General features: G+C 42.7%; 2 protein-coding genes across 12 annotated transcripts in view; one reads left to right on the forward strand and one right to left on the reverse strand.

The window, feature by feature from the left end:
• Positions 1-20019, reverse strand: part of GBF1 (golgi brefeldin A resistant guanine nucleotide exchange factor 1) — a 170715-nt gene that overhangs the window by 131491 nt on the left and 19205 nt on the right. The window lies entirely within an intron of this gene.
• Positions 4331-20019, forward strand: part of PITX3 (paired like homeodomain 3) — a 92434-nt gene continuing 76745 nt past the window's right edge. The window contains exon 1 of the mRNA XM_050960292.1: positions 4331-4335. The gene's annotated coding sequence lies outside the window, so the exon portion shown is untranslated. The remainder of the gene's footprint in view (positions 4336-20019) is intronic.

The raw sequence follows: 20019 nt of genomic DNA on the forward strand, positions 1-20019 counted from the left end.
GCACACAGTTGTCAAAAAATCTGACCTTTACAACAGCAAAAAGAGGGGGGATTTAAAGCTTTAAAGAAAAAGCAGTGGCTGCCTGATATATAACAAACCTTTGAAAAATTATGAAGCAGTGAAAATCCCCTACAGGTCCCAACAAAATGTGTCCAATTTGCATTCCGGCAAGCCTTCCATACATACCACTCTGCTCCTGTGTGTACACAGGCAAATAAATCCCTAGGAATAATACAACTGGGACCTGAATCTGATCTCCGGTATATTACTGCTCCAGAGCTCCATTCCAGCCTTCACAAACTGCCTTTTTTGTTCCAGATAACTAAATCAAAGCAGTCCTGATAAGCTTTCAAAGCAGGGAATGTGAGGAATGGTTTAATGAATGTTACAACTCAACCTATTACAGGCTATAAAGTATTACAGAATGGGAGCAGGGGGACACAACAAACTCTATGTCTGGAAGTTTCATAAATTCAAATTCAGAAATACCTGCCTTTCTAAGTTCCTTTGTATAAAAGCCTAGCAAAAACTCACTGTTGATTAAGCAAAGGGATGGGGGGAGGGATAGCTCAGTGGTTTGAGCATTGGCCTACTAAACCCAGGGTTGTGAGTTCAACCCTTGAGGGGGCCATTTGGGGATTGGTTCTGCTTTGAGCAGGGGGTTGGACTAGATGATCCTTGAGGTCCCTTCCAACCCTAATAATCTATGATTCTATGATAATGAGGACTTGAAGAGCAGGGGTGAAGTGGGGGGGACAATATTAGAAAGTATCAGAGGGGTAGCCGTGTTAGTCTGGATCTGTAAAAGCAGCAAAGAATCCTGTGGCACCTTATAGACTAACAGATGTTTTGGAGCATGAGCTTTCGTGGGTGAATACCCACTTCTTCAGATGCATGTAGTGGAAATTTCCACGGGCAGGTATATATATGCAGGCAAGCTAGAGATAATGAGGTAGTTCAATCAGGGAGGATGAGGCCCTGTTCTAGCAGTTGAGGTGTGAAAACCAAGGGAGGAGAAACTGGTTTTGTAATTGGCAAGCCATTCACAGTCAAAAAACTTCAGGATCAGACTTCAAATAGAAACTGCTGAGCTTCAGTTCATCTGCAAATTTGACACCATCAGCTCAGGATGACAAAGACTGGGAATGGCTTGCCAATTACAAAACCAGTTTCTCCTCCCTGGGTTTTCACACCTCAACTGCTAGAACAGGGCCTCATCCTCCCTGATTGAAATACCTCATTATCTCTAGCTTGCCTGCATATATATGCCTGCCCGTGGAAATTTCCACTACATGCATCTGATGAAGTGGGTATTCACCCACGAAAGCTCATGCTCTAAAACGTCTGTTAGTCTATAAGGTGCCACAGGATTCTTTGCTAATATTAGAAAGAAGTCCTGCATTTTAAATAGGAGAAAACATGTCTTGTCATTTACCACCCAAGGGTTTTGGCCTTACTGGGTTTGTGTGTGGAAGATGGTGAATGAGACGTCATTTCCAAAAAGGGCAGTGACAAGAGATCAGGAAAGAACTAGGGTTACTGAGAACATGAATGTCAAGAAACAGACTTCAGGGAAAAACCTTCTTTTGCTAAATGAACTCCGGGTTTACAAAGGATGTGTGTGTTGAAGTCTCCAATTTCACCGCAAGTGCTATAAGTTATAGTACAAGGATGGGACACAATTTTACACAATTTAAGTCATATTGCAAAACTGATCCTAAGATTGCTCTACATTTTAGCACAATGGTCCACATGTGCCAATTTCGGGAATCTGTATATACAACTTATGAATTCTATTCAATATGGGGGGCTCTCTATCTGTATCTGTGGTAGACACCAGACTATTTTGGATGTGGGGTTCATCACCTTCTCTGTTGTCAAGTTACCTCCACGTTGGACTGAAATTCTAAGGGATAGTAATACAGGACTTACAATTAAGTGTCACTGACTTAAGGGCTCTCCCACTGCAATGGAATAGCTCTAAAGAGGCTGGCTCTTACTCAAGAGAACTAGTTTATCAGAAGAGGGGCAGTCTAGCAACTAAATCACCTAGCATGAGTCTGGGATCACCTGAAGAGGCCACCAGGATCCAGGAGCCACCCAACAGAGGTACCAGAAGGTTATAAAAAGAGCAGGAGCAGATCTATTTAGAACTTTGGACATTATCATTAGCACAAGATGAGGGACACTGCTGCAGGAACCTGTTGAGGTGGAGGGAACCCTGCTACCTGAACAATAGTCTCCAAAGGAAGAATAAGCTAGAATGCGGGGGCATTGCATTCAGGATGTTTGTTGTTTCCTTATTATTGTACTCTCTGTTTCCTGAACTTGAGTAAAGAGCAACAGTGTTAGAATCTAGTGCAGTTTGTCTGAGCATTAAGCATTTATACCTACCATATGCCTCTCTGAAGGGAAAAACCAGAAAGTTCACACCTTCAGATGGAGTTCTGGGAGAGGGTGTGTTTGAGGAATGGTGGAGTCTGAGGAGTCAGCACTGGTGCCAAGGACTTGGGAGAGGGACCAGGGAGAAGGACCACATGGTCTATGCTTAAGAAAGGATTCTAGACACAGGCTCTGCATCTTGAAACTGTGCCTAAGGACTCCAAGACAGGGGCAATACCTGGATTCTCTTCAGTCTCCAGAGGTTTAAAACACCTGGGGAGCAAGTAAATGGTTTCCCTTACAGCAGTCACCAAGAGGGGGTTCTCAGTTGGAGCTGTGACACTGTCTCCCACTTCCAAGATTTTCCTTCCCTTGCTTTAATTCCCAAAGCAGCCCCTCTGGATTTTGATTTTCCTTTTTTGACAAGGAAATCAGGTTGCAGCCTAGACACTTTGCAACCTTGTTATTGTAGCCACAGACTCTGAACACAGATGGCTTTAATGAATTCATACTGAAAGACTGTACAAAGCTAACACTCTTGGTACTTTTTAACAACCAAAGTATTTAAATCATCATTTGAATTACCTGGCTTTGTTGTTAAGAGACTGATAATAGTGATCTGGAGAGTTCCAATATCCATGAAAGCTACTTCCTAGAAAGATACCCAAGTGGAGGAAGAGAAGTGAAGAATGAAGGACCTGAGCCACAGACCAACAAAAAAAAACAGCTAACTGTCCCTGCTTGATCTCTTCTTTCCCTGAAGTTTGTTGTTTTGATGCTTAGTTGTTGTAACAATGGCCAATAGCTTGAATGAAGGAGGGTTATGCTTAAATTGTGAAATGCCTACAATCTTTAAACAGCGAAAGTAATGAGGTTTTCAATATATGCAAAACCACTAAACAATTCATCTTGTAATCTAATAAAAATACAGTTAGTTTAAAAAAAAACAGGGCTCAAATACGGTAAGATTTCAACATCATTTGGACAGCTGTAATGAAGTTTATTGCAGAATGCAAAAATTTATTCTTTACAGTACAGACTAAGGCCTTGTTACACAGGGAAACTGACTGGTATAGTTAGAGCAGAACAAGCTGTTCAGCTACAGCTATTTCAGAATAGTTCCTAAACATGGCCACACTATTCCAGAATAAAGTCACTTGTATTCCAGAATATTGTCCATATGGGGAGCCATTCAGGAATAGTTTATTCCACTGTAGCTATGCAGGTCAATTTCCCCATGTAGTCAAGACCTAAGACAACAACATTTCAGAACAACTGAATCCTCCATGGTTTTTAGCTATATTCCCCCAACTCATCCCTGTTTGAAGATAAATACCCCTATTCTTTTCAATGTCATATAGGAGAAACAACCCATCCATACGCCCCCTGGGTTTTCTATTCCCTTTTCAGTTTAGTTTTCCTCTTTCAGATGTCTCTCTGTGGAATACTATGCTACAAGGTGGGTGAGGTAATATTTTTCACCAGACCAATTTCTGTTGGTAAGAGCTTTTGAGTTTACACGGGGCTCTTCTTCAGCTTGAAAGCTTGCCTCTCTCATTAACAGAAGTTGGTTCAATTAAAGATGTTACCTTCCTCACCTTGTCCCTCTAATATTCTTGAACCAACATGGCTACAACACTGCATACATAGCACTGCGTATAAGAATAGTCTATCTGTTTATATGATTTGTATCTCCCATATTTTCTATCCCTTTAACACATCCACTCATCTTGTCTGTTAGTAGAGCAAAGATAACTGCCTAATTAGACTGGCTGCTTGGTCTTTCCTCTGATGATTCTGCAAGTTCAGAGCTCACTAATATTGATGAGAAGTTTAGACTTGGTAATATACAAGTTACTTGCTGCTCTTGTACTGCCCAATACTGGTAAACAATGGTAGTGTTTGTGACAGGTGTCACCCCCAGGTTGCAGTCTGTGAGCCGCTGGAACCGCTGTGCCATGTAACAATTCAGTTGGGTTGGTCCCTCTTATACTGCTGCTGGTGATTCAGCCAGCCTCTCCAGGTCCTGTTGTCACCCAACACAACAGCTATGATGCTACACACCTGACTGAGCTACCCGAGCACTTTACCTAAGCCACTCAAGGACAAGCAAGAGAAAATAGCCAATTTTCCAGCTTTCTAGCCTTGCTCCCTTTCTGTAGTATAAACGAAGTATTATACTGTGTTGCACTGCACAGGGATCTGTACAATGCAAACTCATTAATATAATTTGCTTTTCCCTTGAGGTGGGAAAGATATGCACAACAAGCCTGTGGGAAAATCTCAGCTTGGCTAACACACACTTCACTTAAAGACACACTGGTTAAGATAAAACAAATTTGTTAGCTACAGAAAGATAGATTTTAAGTGACTATAATTAATAGCAAACAGATCAAAACAAATTACCTAGCAAATAAACAAAACTGCAAACTAAGCCTAATATACTAGAAAGGATTTGAATTCGCAATTTCTCACCCCGACTGATGATACAAGCAGACTTCAAGACTAAAGGCACAGACTGAAATTGCTGTGCAGTCTGGGTTCCTCTTCCCTGTTCCAAGTCCTTTGTCTTTCAGAGCTTCTTTCAGGTGTTGTGGGGGAGTAAAGACAAATTATAATGTCACTGCCCACCTTACATAGTCTCTCCACATGGCAGGAACCCTTTGTTTCAAGCTAAGTTCCCAGCACAGTTTATGGGAAAATACAGGTACCAAAATGGAGTTCAGTGTCACATGGTCTGGTCACATGTCCTTGCATTCCTTGCTGAGTCATACCAGCCATTACCCATAGGCTGGTTGAAACGTTCACAGGACAACTAAGCACTTCCATGGTCCACTGTCTTTGTTGATGAGCCATTAGCACTGTCTAGCTTCTTCATTGTTGTACCAGAAAGGCTAGTTGTGAGTATTACCCAGAGTAAGCTCATTTGAAATAGATACATAGTCAATATTCATAACTCCAGATACAAAAGTGATATACGCACAAAGAAGAATCATATTCGGCAAGTAACTTTTCCAATGACACCTCACATGACACATCTTATACAAAATGCATCATAATTATGTCAATCATACCATTATGATGCATAGGGGGCACAGTGTTAGTATTTACTGTATACAATGCTTTATATTTTCAATGGCCTGTACAAATATTAATTAATCCCCTTTTGCTTAGCTCTTTCTAGCATTTTTTCCAAACCTTAACAATAAATACATTTCCACATCATAGGGTGTTGTGACAAAGATACAACAAGAAACTTACTACAGTAAAAGCTGTATTATCCGGCACTTTGTCAGCCGGAAAGCTTTATTAACCAGCATTTCTGATATCTCCCAATCAAATCTTCAGTCTAGTAAACAGGACTAGTATATTGCCCAGGAGGTTATGCAATTGCACATTCTGCACTCTACTTTTAAGCAAAAAAGAGGCAGAAGACAAGCAAGCAAGCTGATATAAGGGATTTATTCAAAAAAGCAGCTTCCAGGGTACGTCATAGGGTCTTACAGATTCAGCCCATACTCCTACTCCTTCTACATCTACAATGATAATTGATGTTAATGACGACGACCCTGGGGCACTGCAAGATCCTAAAGTGCCTTCTGACTCAAAGAAAGATTAAATTATGTTCAGTACAGTTTTAGTGTTAAGTGTATTTTTAGTGATCTGAGTGTATGCCATGCATTGCCCATAGTGATATGTAGTGTCATAAGATAACCTACTGTATAGAAAACTTTACCTGTATACACCTAAGTGCTTCAAGAAACCAACCACTCTGCAATGCAGTACTACTACTGGACTGGTGAGTACCTGTATACTATTTTATACTTTGTTCATTTTATTGCATTCTAATTCTTTGAAAATTGGTATTCAAGTAGTAAGTATAACTCTTAGACAACCGGAATTTTTGACTAACCGGCAACCCCGATTCCCCCAACATTTCAGATAACAAAGCTTTTACTGTATTTTTTTTGTTTTTAAAAATGGCCAAGTCCTATTGGGTACTAAAGGAAATATATTACCATAGGAAAAGGAGCACTGTCCTTTTATACAAGGACAGTGCTCCTTGTATAAAAGGACAGTGAAGGACGTGAGACCTGCCTATAATATTTTATGAATATTATCTATTCTGTTTGCTCCTGTGTTTGTTATATGATTCCAGGAGGCTCTGACTGCACATATGCAAGAAAGCAGACAGCAGCTTCTGATAGTCCAATTTTCTGATACCTAAAGAACAAAGCAGGTGGCATTCACTGTGACGTTTCACCTCTGTCTGTGCTGAGTTCAACCATCTGGCACATAACTTGGGAGGGTGGTGGGAAAACTAAGCAGGAAAACCTTGGAACAAAACTTTGGAGTGTTTAAAAAAAGACAGCCCCTGAAGAACAGGAGGGAGTAAGGTAGAGACTTCTGGGGAGCATCTGAATCCCATTCCCCAGAAGTTGGGGCATCTGGGATAAGCTAGGCCTACCTAAGCTTTTAGGTAAGCATGATGTGTGTGTAGTCTTATTATTGCATTAAAACCCCTTCTCCCAGTACACATTGTTCCTACTATTGGGGTTCGACAACATTTTGTTCTGAAGAGGCTGTCTGGGTCACTGCATTCACTAATGGTCACAGCTCCCAAAGGGAAGCCTTATAGATGACTGAGCCTAGAAAGATTTGCTGAGCAATCATGGTTGGTACAGAAGGTATAGAGCCCTGGACCTGGTGTAAGAGTGGAAGAATTGTGGGATTCGACACCAGGAATGGTGAAGCAAGAGGCCTAATACCTGTCAGGGGTACACTCAGAAGAGAGGACAGAGGTGCAGCTAGCCCTGAACTGCGGTAAAGACTACTAAAGGATGTATTGCAAGCCCTACCAAACTAGTATAATTCTTCCAGTTAGCCATGCAAGTTTTATTTCTAAATTTTTGGATTTGAACTCTGAACTATGCAGCTGTGTTCAGCCTCTTGCTTCACTGGTGCCGTCATGGAATCCCACAATTCTTTCACTCTTAGACGCAATCCAGGGCGCCATACCTTGTGTACCAACCATGATTGCTCAGCAGATCTTACTGGGCTCAGCAAGTAACTAGAGAATGCAGTGACCCAGTCATCCTCTTCAGAACAGGCCTGGGGAGAGGGAGGTGGTAAAGAACTCCAAGAGCTTTCAGAGGAACAAAAGTGAGGCTCTGAGGGTACAGATGTGGGAGGAGAACTGATATGGGGGTTGCTTAATTGCTGGGCTGGGGAGGAACAGATGTGAGGGTCAGGGGACAGAATTAATTGGAATTTTAAAATCTAGGGAGAAGAAGTGGGAAGGTCTGCTCCATTAAGAGCTCTTGCTCTGGGGGCCAAAATCACTTTACTCAATAAACCGGAAGAATTGGCAACATTACACACACTGGGGACGAGCAGGGGGACTTTTTTTCTCTCTTTTTTGTTTTTATTAATCTGATGCATGATTTTTGAACTTTTGCAGTTGACAATACTACTTCAGTTTTCTCAGCTCAGTTCAGGGGTTCTACCTCCAAGAATACTTACTTTTACTGCTAGTTGCTGCTTGCTAAGGGCTAACTGGGGCCAGGTCTACATTAGAAACTTTTACTGGTATAGTAATGTGTGTTAGAGGTGTTTTGTTTTTGTTTTTTAAGTGACATTTCTATGCCAAAAGAATCCCTAACGTAGATGCAGTTATACCAGCATAAGTGTTTTTGCCTGTACAGTTTATTTCATTGGGAAACTGGTATAAGGTATACCAGAAAAAGCACTTACTGCTAGCATAAGCTTTTCCTAGTATAGCTACACCAGCTAACTCTTTAGCACAGACCTGGCCTACTTAAAAACACAAAATTTCTGTTTCATAATTCAAGTATTAGCTTGTGGATACATTGAAATCAAAGTCAAGGACAGTATAATCTTACCAGACGCCTCCCCACTTCAGCAAACTCCCAGAAGGTAAACTCCTTTATCCCACAGTTTACTTAATATCATTTACAAATTTCAGGAAAAAAAAAGCAGTAGCAGGTCAGGTGACAATACTGCTAACCACCAAAATCTTGAGATTCGTTAAGCATGAGATTTTTTCACAAGTTGGGGATTCTTTTGTTTTATTTATCTTCGGATTTAATCTTTAGGATGCACTTAGCTCACATTTTCAACCAAGAGGGCTAGACACTTCACTTTAAAACGAAATTTAAGTTGAAATTCTTATGTATTCTCATGATTCCAGGAGATGGAGCTTTAAGAAACATGACAAATAGTGAGACTTACAACAAGCATTCCCAACTCTCACTCTTACGATCTCGTCAACTTGAATAGAGGGAGTTAGTATGAGTGTTAATTCAAGACAGAACAATGAAGTCACATCAATTTGTATTCTGGTGACTACAAGAATCTCAAGGATACACTGGGCACAGAATGAGTCTTTTCTTCTCACTCCCAATTTCCTCCCACCCCAATCAACTCTCTAACACACTTATTCCAATTTCATCCTAGTAGCTCTCCACCTGGCATCTCTTAGGTCAGCTTTGCAACAATATTACCAACACTTTCCCCCTGAACCCACTCTTAATTGTTCTTCAAGCAAAGACTTATTTTCCCTTCTTCCAAAGAAGCTCAAACCACAGTGAAATAAATGTCAATGCTAATGAAACCATATGTAATTGATCAATGCCAGTTTTCTGCATCTTAGAGTATTTCTACCACAATGAAACAGCTATTATTGTTTTCACTACACCAATCACATGAACAAACAGTGACACAGATAGAATGTGACAAGCCCCCAACAACTCCTCCTCTATACTGAAAGAAAGAAGTCCCAGAAATGTAGGAAATTGTTATTTGGATAAAAGATAGACAACGCTTCCTTTCCCAGAACAATCTGTCTCCTGCTCTGACATCCCGTGCCTGCTATATTTACCCAACCAAAATTTGCCAGTTATATACTTCCAGCTGTACTCCAGCCACATGTCCCTGTCAATCAGCCTGAGCACAGAGGAATCTGAACGGCTCCTAGAAATCACTACATGCTAATCCATGCTGCTGCTGGCCTTTGGAGTACAAGATGACAAAACATGTAACGCATTACTCCCCCATTTATTTTGGAAGAGTTGTGGGACAAGAGGTACTTCATTTGACACAGCTGTTCATTTCAACTCCTTTCTTGATGGCTGAAGGGGACACCTGAACAGTGAAAAATCTGAAGTATGACGTTGAAAATAACTGCCTGTTCCAACCCATTATTATTAGTTCTCTAGAAAGCATCTCTCCGCTTCCTGAAACAAGAGGGCTGGATGCTAAATCAGGAGGCTACTGGGTTATTTTGTCAAGGGAGGACCAACTCCAAATGACAGAAAAATGTATTGGACAAGTTGCCACTCTAGTGCATGGAGGGGGAAAGGACCAAATGAAGCAGAAGGATCCTAGATTTTATAGTTCAAGTTACACATGCTGAGCAATGATAACGCCGATTATTTTCCTGGCTGAGATGATTTAGTTGGGATTGGTCCTGCTTTGAGCAGGGGGTTGGACTAGATCACCTCCTGAGGTCTCTTCCAACCCTTATCTTCTACAATTCTATGTATTTTACTGGTGTTTTCCCTGAGCAACGGATCTTTCCCATTTTTTATCCTTACTTTCTATATATTCACACACACACACACACACACACACAACACACACACACACAACCCCGCGCAACCTTCACAAAATACCAACCATATATATGCCTGGAAGAGACAGAATGAGGGCCAAGTCACATGCACACATGTACGCACCCATCCTTGTTCCAGTTCTGTCCCTCCCAGGCATAACTTCATTATAGGCAGCTTACCCTTGTCTCCATCAGGAAATCATTTTGTAAGATAGCCATGGTCCTTGGCTTGCTGCTACAAACCAACAAGAACCATGATATTCAGTCCCATTAAGACAGAGGTGGGAAACTATGGCACAGGGGACGCATCCGGCCGTCAGACATTTTAATCCGGCTCTCAAGCTCCCGCTGGGAGGCAGGGTCCAGGGTTTGCCCTGCTCCAACGCTCCAGCTGGGGAACGAGATCGGGGGCTTGCCCCGCTCTGCATGTGTCATGGCACTGCGCAGCTTCTGGAAGCAGCAGCATGTCCACGCCCCGGCTCCTACATGCAAGGGCAGCCAGGAGGCTCTGCACGCTGCTCCTGCCCCAAGCACCACCCTTGCACCTCCCATCGGCCTGAAACTGCAGCCAATGGGAGGTGCAGGGGTGATGCCTGTGGACGGGGCAGCACGCAGAGCTGCCTAGCTGCCCCTCTGCATAGGAGTTGGAGGGGGACATGCCGCTGCTTCCAGAAGCTGCTTGAGGGAAATGCCACCCGGAGCCTGCACCCCTGACCCCCTCCTGTACCCCAACCCTCTGACCCAGCCCTAATCCCCCTCCCACTCTCCGAACCCCTCTGTCCAAACCCAGAGCACCCTCCTGCACCCCCAACCCCTAATCCCCAGTCCCATCCCAGAACCCACACCCTGACCTCCCTCCCCGCACTGTACCCCCTACCCCAGCTCAGAATCCCCTCCCATACCCTGAACTCCTCATTTATGGCTTTACCCCAGAGCCCGCATCCCCAGCTAGAGCCCTCATCCCCTCCCACACCCCAACCTCCAATTTCGTGAGCATTCATAGCCTACCACACAATTTCCATACCCAGATGTGGCCCTCGGGCCAAAACATTTGCCCATTCCTGCATTAAGACTTCAAAGAACTGTTACACCTCTCTTCAACTTCCTGTCCTTTGTTTTTAAAGCATGCTTATTCACAAGCTCTGCACAAGGCTTTGCCCCATGTGGCTCCACTCCTGAGACCTTATTGGCAGGGGGAAACCACTTTGAGATCTTATTGGGAGCTGAAGATCCAAGAGTAGTCTTTTCACTCCCCTGAGCAAGGTAGCTGTGCCACCCTAAATCCCAGAGTAGATGCAGCTAGGTCAACGGAAGAATGCTTCTGTCAATTTAGCTACTATCATTCAGGGAGGTGGTGTTCCTACAGCAATGAAAATAAACCCTTATGTCACTGTAGGCTGCATCTACATAATGAGATTACGCCAGCATAGCTATGGCGCTGCAATTATGCCATTATAGTCCCCATGGTGAAGATATGGTCCAAGTGATGCAAGAGGAAAGGAGGAAGGTGGAAGAAAGAGAGCAAGAAGAAAAGTTCCAGGGTAAGAGTGAAAGGTTTTTTATTTCTAAAAACTTTCTTCCTTTAGCTCCCTCCTCCCCTCCCCTGGAATCAGCAGACAGGCAGTTTCAACCTTTCCAGGATTTATTTAACAGGCTTAACTGAGAGTTTTTACAGCTCACAATTAAGCTTTTTAAATAAAAAGTAAAAGTTGAAATCAGATGTGGGTAAATAATATTAAAACTCATGGTCAGACCAATTTTATTACTCAAGATGGAGTTAAAAATCATTGCAACCTTCTCTTAATAGCACATTTGTATAAGCAGCCTTCCCTGGCTATCTGATTTCAAGTGGGGGACACTGCAAGGAAGAAGGCACCTCTTGATGACAAAGGATACCCTTCGCTTTAAACAAAAATTACTTCTAGATCACAGACCTAGTATTTTTAAATTGTAAGTTATTCACTTCATGAGTGTGCAATCATGAAACAGCCTACAGAAATATATGCTAAAAAAATTACTCCCCTTTACTTAAAGCCTTCTATGCTACTACTTTTTCAGATGTTCTTCTTTTAGGTTTGGCCCATAATAGCATCCTATGCTCATCTATGATTTGTGTATCCCTGGGAGAGGTATCATATGTGGGAAGACTGGGAACCAACAAGTGAGGGGAAAAACCAGTATCTTGTGAAAGATGTTTGCATAAGAAATGCTGACTGCTGCAAAGTAGGGTCAGGTGAAAAGCGGTGAAAATTATAATTTAATACCAGTCTACAGATGCTCAAATTCAGACATCTAACAGATTTGAACAGCTGGTATTGTCACCTGTTGTTCCTTTGGAGGGAGAGCTAGTGTGTGACCTTCCAGTGTGATTCATGTGCACCAGTGCCCACGCATAACAAATATAAGGATGGGCTGTGAAACTCCACATAACCGAGAAGTGCCACAAAAAATACAAATTGTAAAACTGAGGACAGCTGAGTGAAAAATTTCACTTGGAGATTTCTAATGGGTTATTAGTAACATATTAATAGTACTTAAAATCGTCACTTCAGTTGACTGTGCCTTTAATACAACAGTAACAATGGTCAGTTTCTAATCTATCACTACAATAAATATTCCAGAGAATTTTATAGTGGTTTCTCTCCATTATTTCACTTTAGTTTTCTGTTGCCTGAGAACCACATGTTAATAGTGTCTAATAATCTACTCCAATCTGAACTAGATTGTTAGAATGTTTTATTAAAATATTATTCATTAATTTTCACAAGATTATATATGATGTTTTCACCACAGAGTTAACTTATCCTGAGTTAGACTAATTCAAGCGAGGGCAGCCACACTGCAAATTAACACTCTAGCAGCACAGAGTGATTGTTTTAGCAGCTGACACATTGTGATAACTTGAGATGTGGCCTATAGCCTCCTGACTGGCCAGTCAACTTGAAATTTGAAAGCAGCACCACCTCAAGTTAAGGGTTTGTATGCGGACAAGACTCTAGTTAGGAGTAATACTTGAGTTACAACTAGAGTTAACTCTGCAGTGAAGATGAGAACTTTGAGAAATTTTATACACACATTTGTTTAAACTTGTATTTAGGGGCAGGTCTACACTTAAAACGCAGCAGTCGCGTGGCTGTATCGCTGTAGCACTTCAGGGAAAACGTCACTGTGCTGACTGGACAGCATCTCTAATCAGTGTAGTTAATCCACATTCGCAAGAGGCAGTAGCTGTGCTGACAGGAGAAGCACTTCTGTCGACACAACACTGTCTACAACAGGGGTTGGGCTGGTATAACTGCATCACGCTCAGGGGTGCAGATTTTTCACACTCCTGAAAGAAGTAGTTATACCAATGTACATTTGCAGTGTAGACCCGGCCTAAGACAGATAAGCTTTATTTCATTAACACAGGTTAAAGAAAAAGAAAGAAGAGTCACAGGTTATCTTGGGAAGTAAACACTGGTTACTAAAAACTGATTCTGAGTGTAAGAAAGCCATACGAGCGACCTTATTTATAGCTCTAGGGCAGGAGTGGGCAAACTACGGCCTGGGGACCGCATCCAGCTCTTCAGACATTTTAATCTGGCCCTTGAGCTTCCACCAGGGAGCAGGGTCCAGGGCTTGCCCTGCTCTGGTGCTCCAGCGAAGAAGCAACATAAGGAGCTTGCCCCACTCTGCACGTGCCGTGGCACCACGCAGCTTCCGGAAGCAGTGGCATGTCCACCTCTCAGCTCCTACGTGTAGGGGCAGCCAGGGGGCTCCGCATACTACCCCTGCCTCAAGCACCACCACTGCAGCTCCCATTGGCCTGGAACCGTGGCCAATGGGAGCTGCAGGGACGGCGCCTGTGGACGGGGTGGCATGCAGGGCTGCTTGGCTGCCCCTTTGCGTAGGTGCTGGAGGGGGACATGCCGCTGCTTCTGGGAGCTGTTTGAGGGAAGCGCTGCCCAAAGCCTGCACCCCTGACCCCCTCCTGTGCCCCAACCCCCCTACCCCATCCCTGATCCCCCTCCTGCCCTCTGAACTACTTGATCCCAGCCCAGAGCATCCTCCTGCACCCCCAACCCTCATCCCCAGCCCTACCTCAGACCCTGCACCACCAGCTGGAGCCCTCACCCCATCCTGCACCCCAACCCCCAATTTCGTGAGCATTCATGGGCCCGTCATATAATTTCCATACCCAGATGGGGCCCTCAGGCCAAAAAGTTTGCCCACCTCTGCTCTAGGGAAAAGCCTGAGAGAACACAAATGCTGGAAAGTCTCATGGTTTTCTTATTCCTTTTAATGAACACAGATGCAACTGACGCTAGGTTGATTTTGCCTAACTACAACAATTTGGGTGCTCAGCAATTAACTTTAAATTCAAGAAATTTTACTAAACAAGGCTCTTTAATTTTATCCCAGGACACAGTCGACTGAAAGAAGACCTTTAATACATCAAAATGAGAGTTAAGACTACACTCTGGTACTCTTTTGGACTGATACTTTCACCTCTCAGTTTTCATAATATCCTTCCTGAAAGCACCGATTATGCACTGAGATCAGCACAAGCTGCACACATGTAGACCCCCAGGCTTGGGCTATATTTAAGTTTTGCTGACAATGCTGTGTCAGTTCAAAGTGAGGGGGAGGGGAAATCATCCCCCAACTGACACAGCTGTGACAGCAAAAGCCCTAGTGTAGACAGTTATATTGACCTATATTATTCTGATCAGTGCACCGGTATAACCTATACTGGCAAAAGAAATCTCTGTTACTATAAGCTCCATTTCTAAGCCCCCTCTCCTCTTACCCCCTGTGACTTTAATGGGATCCTGCTTAAACCACAAGAGGTCTGTTAACATGGAACCAATTGTAGAGTGGGGGCCAAGTTGTTTTCCCAAAGATCAAGGTTTAAAGCAGGGGATTCCTTAATTTTTTTTCCTTCCATCCTTTCCTGAAGGCCATAGAAAAGCAGTAACAGACTGTCCTTGTGACCATGGAAAGGACTAAGATGTCATAAATTGAGCACTAAAATGTCTCTGAAGCATCCCTCAGGAGAAGCTAGACTAAGAAGGAGAATTAATTCAAAAGGAAGCCTTCTGAACTGGCAGCAAGAGGGAATACATAAAGGAATGGCCAATAAACTTGCTTTTTGTATTAATGTTCTCTTCCCTCTCCCAAGTTTGCAAGTATCTCTTTGAATTAATAAAATGATAGCTGTGCCTTTTAATTTGTTCCTCTCCACTGTTTCCAACATCCTCTGAGACACTAAAAGGCAACATACATTTCCCTGACGAGATGCTCCTTTTCCATTTAGCAAACATTGATATTTCTTCCCCTGTGTTCCTAGTGGAGCAGAAGCCAACAAGGTAGGATTTTGCTTACCCCTCCATTTGTGTACCAGCACCAATGACTGGGTCAACAGGAGTATGCCTGGCTCAGGGAACAGTGGTGTTCAGTAAGCTGAGTCTTCTGCCTCACAATAAGCAATTACTTTTTCCTGAACAAAAAAAAAATTGCTTTTGGGGGTGTAATTTCTCAGTGTTAGGATGAGAGACTCTTAAAATAGACAGATATTTAAATTCCAGCAGACACTGCTTGCTCATCATAAACTGTTGGTAAATGCCTGAACAAATATGTTCAAGAATGTCCCTTAAAAACAACGTCACTGGAATACGTGTCAGGAACATGGTTTCCAATTTGCACCAGTAATCTGACCATTTTAGAATTTAAGAAGTAATTTAATGTATGAGCAGTTAGTCCATTCAGCTAGGGCAAAGCATTTTTAAAGAGTGGATGAGTTGAGGAGGAGTATAGGAGAGAAAACTTTCAAAATATTTACTAGACCTGAGTGCTGAGTCACCATACTTGCTCCTCAGAGCAGGAAATCCCAGCTATTTTGTGTAAGACTTAAACATTAGAAGAAATACAGATTACCCTTGAATGAGTAATGTGAAAACATCAGATTGGCGTGGACAATCAGCCAGCGATGTCTCCTCCTGTGGTGCCACAGCAGCCAGTTCAGTTCTTATACACAGAGTTGAATAATCATTGCCCAATATAAACTGTCTAATCCGGCCCTGAAGAACATCCAAACTCCTAAGTGCAGTTAATGAAGCATCTTATGTAAACAGCTCTTGCATGACCTTACTGCAGTCAGTTGCAGAACACCTCCACCACTCCCTTCTGTTCTAGTACAAAAGTTCCTCCCAATTTCATATCCAGACCTAGTGGACTCCAAACCTTGAACAGGCCATGATAAGGATGTAATCAGAGTTCAGTAAAGCAGGCAACCACACCCCTGGCCTCCACTGCTACTACTCTGGCCATTTTCGAACTTCACTTTGTAAACATAAGGTATTTTGTTAAAGAACGTAAGTGGCTAATATTTAAATAACTACTAAACCTGAATCAAAGCAAGACAGAATCTAGTTTTACAACTCCAGACAGGCTTTCCCTTGCTACGCGTTTCATAAATTAAGGTCACTTTCCTACAAGCTACTCGGAGTTCTAGAAAAGCCATTTTAATGACAAACTCCAAATAGATGAAGTTAAAATGGATCAAAGACGAGCAGTGTTTTGATGTTTGCTGTGTCATTTAAGATTGTGCAGCGTCTTATTTGTGACACATTAAGAGTTTCTGATCATGCGAGTGTTCCTACAGCTGCACGGAGCAAACTAGGCACATGGTTTCTGAAAGGTTGCACTGTTTTGTAGCTATATCCTAGCAATGCTGACACTACGGTCTAGTAGTGCAACCACAGGATGGGGAGCCTGGACCTCCCAAGCACTAATTTATATTCTGACAAATTCTATGAAGACTTTAGGCTGAAGAGAGGTTTGAAGTGCAGGTGACTTGCCCCTCCACCAGAAGTTTATGTTCCAAATGCTTAGGCATTCATGTTGGCCAACTGAATGTCTGATGCAGCTCACTTTTACAAAATACTGATTTAGATAACATTTTCTAAAGTAACTGCTACAACTATTTGATAAAACTCAAAAAGTAGATAAAAAGCACTTCCTGAAATACATGTTATTCCACTTGATTGTATAATGAAACTTATTTACCTACTGACCCACTGATATTTACATGTCTTTAACTCAAGTATAATTGTTCCTTATTCTATTAACATATCACATTCTCAGTGCATTCCCCAAAGTCATACTCACTTCTCTTTGGTACCTATGACACCAGGGTTCCACATTTTGATGCACTCCCATGCATCTATACTACCACTCTGCACTCTCCACTCACACTCTTCCACTGGGCAATCCACACTCCTATTACACTGCACCTCATCAGTCCTCACCCTTATAAGTTACGTTAAAATAATGCACAAGATGTGCCCCAAACCTGCCATTCTGCACATCACTTGGAGTCATTGTAAAGGAGGTCACCGATTGGAGATATAGGTTACCTCTTCGTGGGCCTGGAGGAGAACTTAGCCTGAGGAGGGCCTGTATTCTCTGGGAAGAAATTAAATTCTCCTTGAGCACAGAAAAAGGGTCTCTAGTTGCCCTGCAATTCTCAGGACATCGCACAGCACTTGGGCAGCAGAGACACAAGATATAACACCTTAGAGAGAATAATTTGTGTAAACCAGCTTTACATTGGCTAACCAACAGCTCCACAGCCATCTTTTTTAAGTAACTAACTGGCTGGCTGTTGATGGGATTTGCAGGCTCTGGTCTTACTTATTTGTCAGTTTATCACACACCATCTCTGCATTTTCTTCCACATTGCCCTTCAACCAGAGTGCTCTTCCTTAACTGACCCATTAGGCTACTACCTTCTTCCTTCAAATCCCTCCTCCAAACCCACCTCTGCTGGAACACCTATTAGCAATCTGCCAATGATGGTCAGGTTGAGGGGTTAACCACTTGCTTTTCTAAGTGTGCATAAAAATTGCATAATTTGTTTCCTTCTGCTTCCACCTTTTGTATGTCACTTTGCTTGGACTAGAAGCTCTGTGGGGCAGGGACTGTCTTCTTCGGTGTTCTGTACAACACTTAACACAAATAGGAGCAGAGTCCTGAACCAGGACTTCTTGCCAATACGGTAATATATTGCATACAAATTATGTCCTATTCTGCTAATGAAGATATGCACCAGCGGAAAATCCTCCTCTTTGTTACCTGATTGAATGTGAGAGGAAACACTTCTTTGTTACTGAAGTTTAATCCTCAATGTGCAAAATTTTAATGTCCAGCAAGAAAGGGGGAGGAGGGAACAAGAGGGGAAGAGTTATGTATTCCATGAACCCCTATTGAATTCAGGACAATTTCATGAACACTTCTATTTCCAGAGGATTTTTAGTACCATACAAATATCTTTGGAATCTGCAATCACCCACAGTCCCTTTTATCCCAAGACTCCAGTGACCAAGATAAAGACAACACGGTCACAAAGCCCTGGAACAAACCCCCCATGGATGACTTACAAGAAATCTTAACTTCAGCATCGCATCTGGCCCAGCCTTTACACCAAATCAAACCGCAATTATTCCCCTCTAACGTACAGTACATTAGGCCATTCCCTTTATGGCCCCACTTCACAAAGAAACAGTAACTGAAGAAAATAAAGGAGTGCTCAACAAGTGGGAAAGTAATTGCTCAACAAGCATGGAACAAGAGAGGGTCAGTGCGAGCTGTGCACATGTGGCAGCTCTTCAGAGCCCAGTCTTGAAGTGGTAACAGAGGGCTGGTGTTACAGGACACCATACTGTGGGAAGTCTACCAAGGAACAGACAGGAGTGCTTGTCCATCTAACTCCTAAGGGTCCCGCAGGACTAGAGGCCAGGAAACAATTCCTTCCAACAGCACCGCCTCCTCCCACTACCCACCAGGCATTAGCCATTAGATAGGAAGGTAAATGACTGCAGTGTTAATCCACCCCCATCATTCTTCAATTACATCCCAAAAACTATATTAGAAGAATGGTAAGATTACAAAGTAAGGAATACAAAAGGCAGGAAGTGCCAGTATTAAAGATTGCCTGTGCATACACATTCTGTAATTAAAATCTCATACTATTTTTTTCCATAAGAACCTGAGTTCATCAGTGGTTTGAGCACTGGCCTACTAAATGCAGGGTTGTGAGTTCAATCCTTGAGGGGGCCATTTGGGGATTTAGTTGGGGATTGGTCCTGCTCTGAGCAGGGGGTTGGACTAGATGAGCTGCTGAGGTCCCTTCCAACCCTAATAATCTAGGATGGATGAGGCTCACTGAATGAGCAGCTAATTCAATGTCTGCTTATCCTCATTATTTAGTGTGGTCCATGCCTGATTTACCACACACCATCCAAATCCTGCACTGACAGAATTGATTTCTTCATGGGCTCTTCTATGTGCTTCACAAACATGAAGGAATTTCTCTTCATGACGCTCTTGTGAGGTAGGGAGGTATTAGTTCTCCATTTTTAAAATGGGCATAAAACCATGATTAAAGCCAAAACTGTCAAGTGTCCACTAGTTATGGGCACCCAGCTTGGACAACTATAGTCAATTTTTTCCAGAGTATTTTTATAGCTCTTCCTATGTTTCAAATAGAACTCTCATTGATCTCAGCTGGAACAGAGTGAGCGCTCAGTACTTTTGAACATCAGACTCCAGGTGTCTCATGTTGAACACTCAGAAAGTGAGGAACACACAATCAGTGGACCCTATGAAAATTTTTGTTTGTGATTTGTCCAGCATCACACAGGAAATCTGGTAGAGGCAGGGATAGGATCTGGCTCTCCAAAGTGATAGTCAAATGCCTTAACCAAGAGACCGTTGCCTCTCCCTGGAACCCCTGTGCCATTCACTACATACCTTCCAAGTTCTACAACAAATCATTAAGGAGGTCATACAAGCAGCCTCTTTCATTACACAACACTGATTTGCTTCCTGAGCTACCTCTGCCCTACTGAATAAGGTAGGGGTCCTGTGGGAAAAAACAGCACACTCTAATTACACTGGTCTACAATTTTTGAGAAGTCGTCTGCTTCAGAGATAAAATGTGATATTTATTATCTATTTTG

Source organism: Gopherus flavomarginatus, chromosome 6 (assembly GCF_025201925.1).
Source record: "Gopherus flavomarginatus isolate rGopFla2 chromosome 6, rGopFla2.mat.asm, whole genome shotgun sequence".
NCBI lineage: Eukaryota > Metazoa > Chordata > Testudines > Testudinidae > Gopherus > Gopherus flavomarginatus.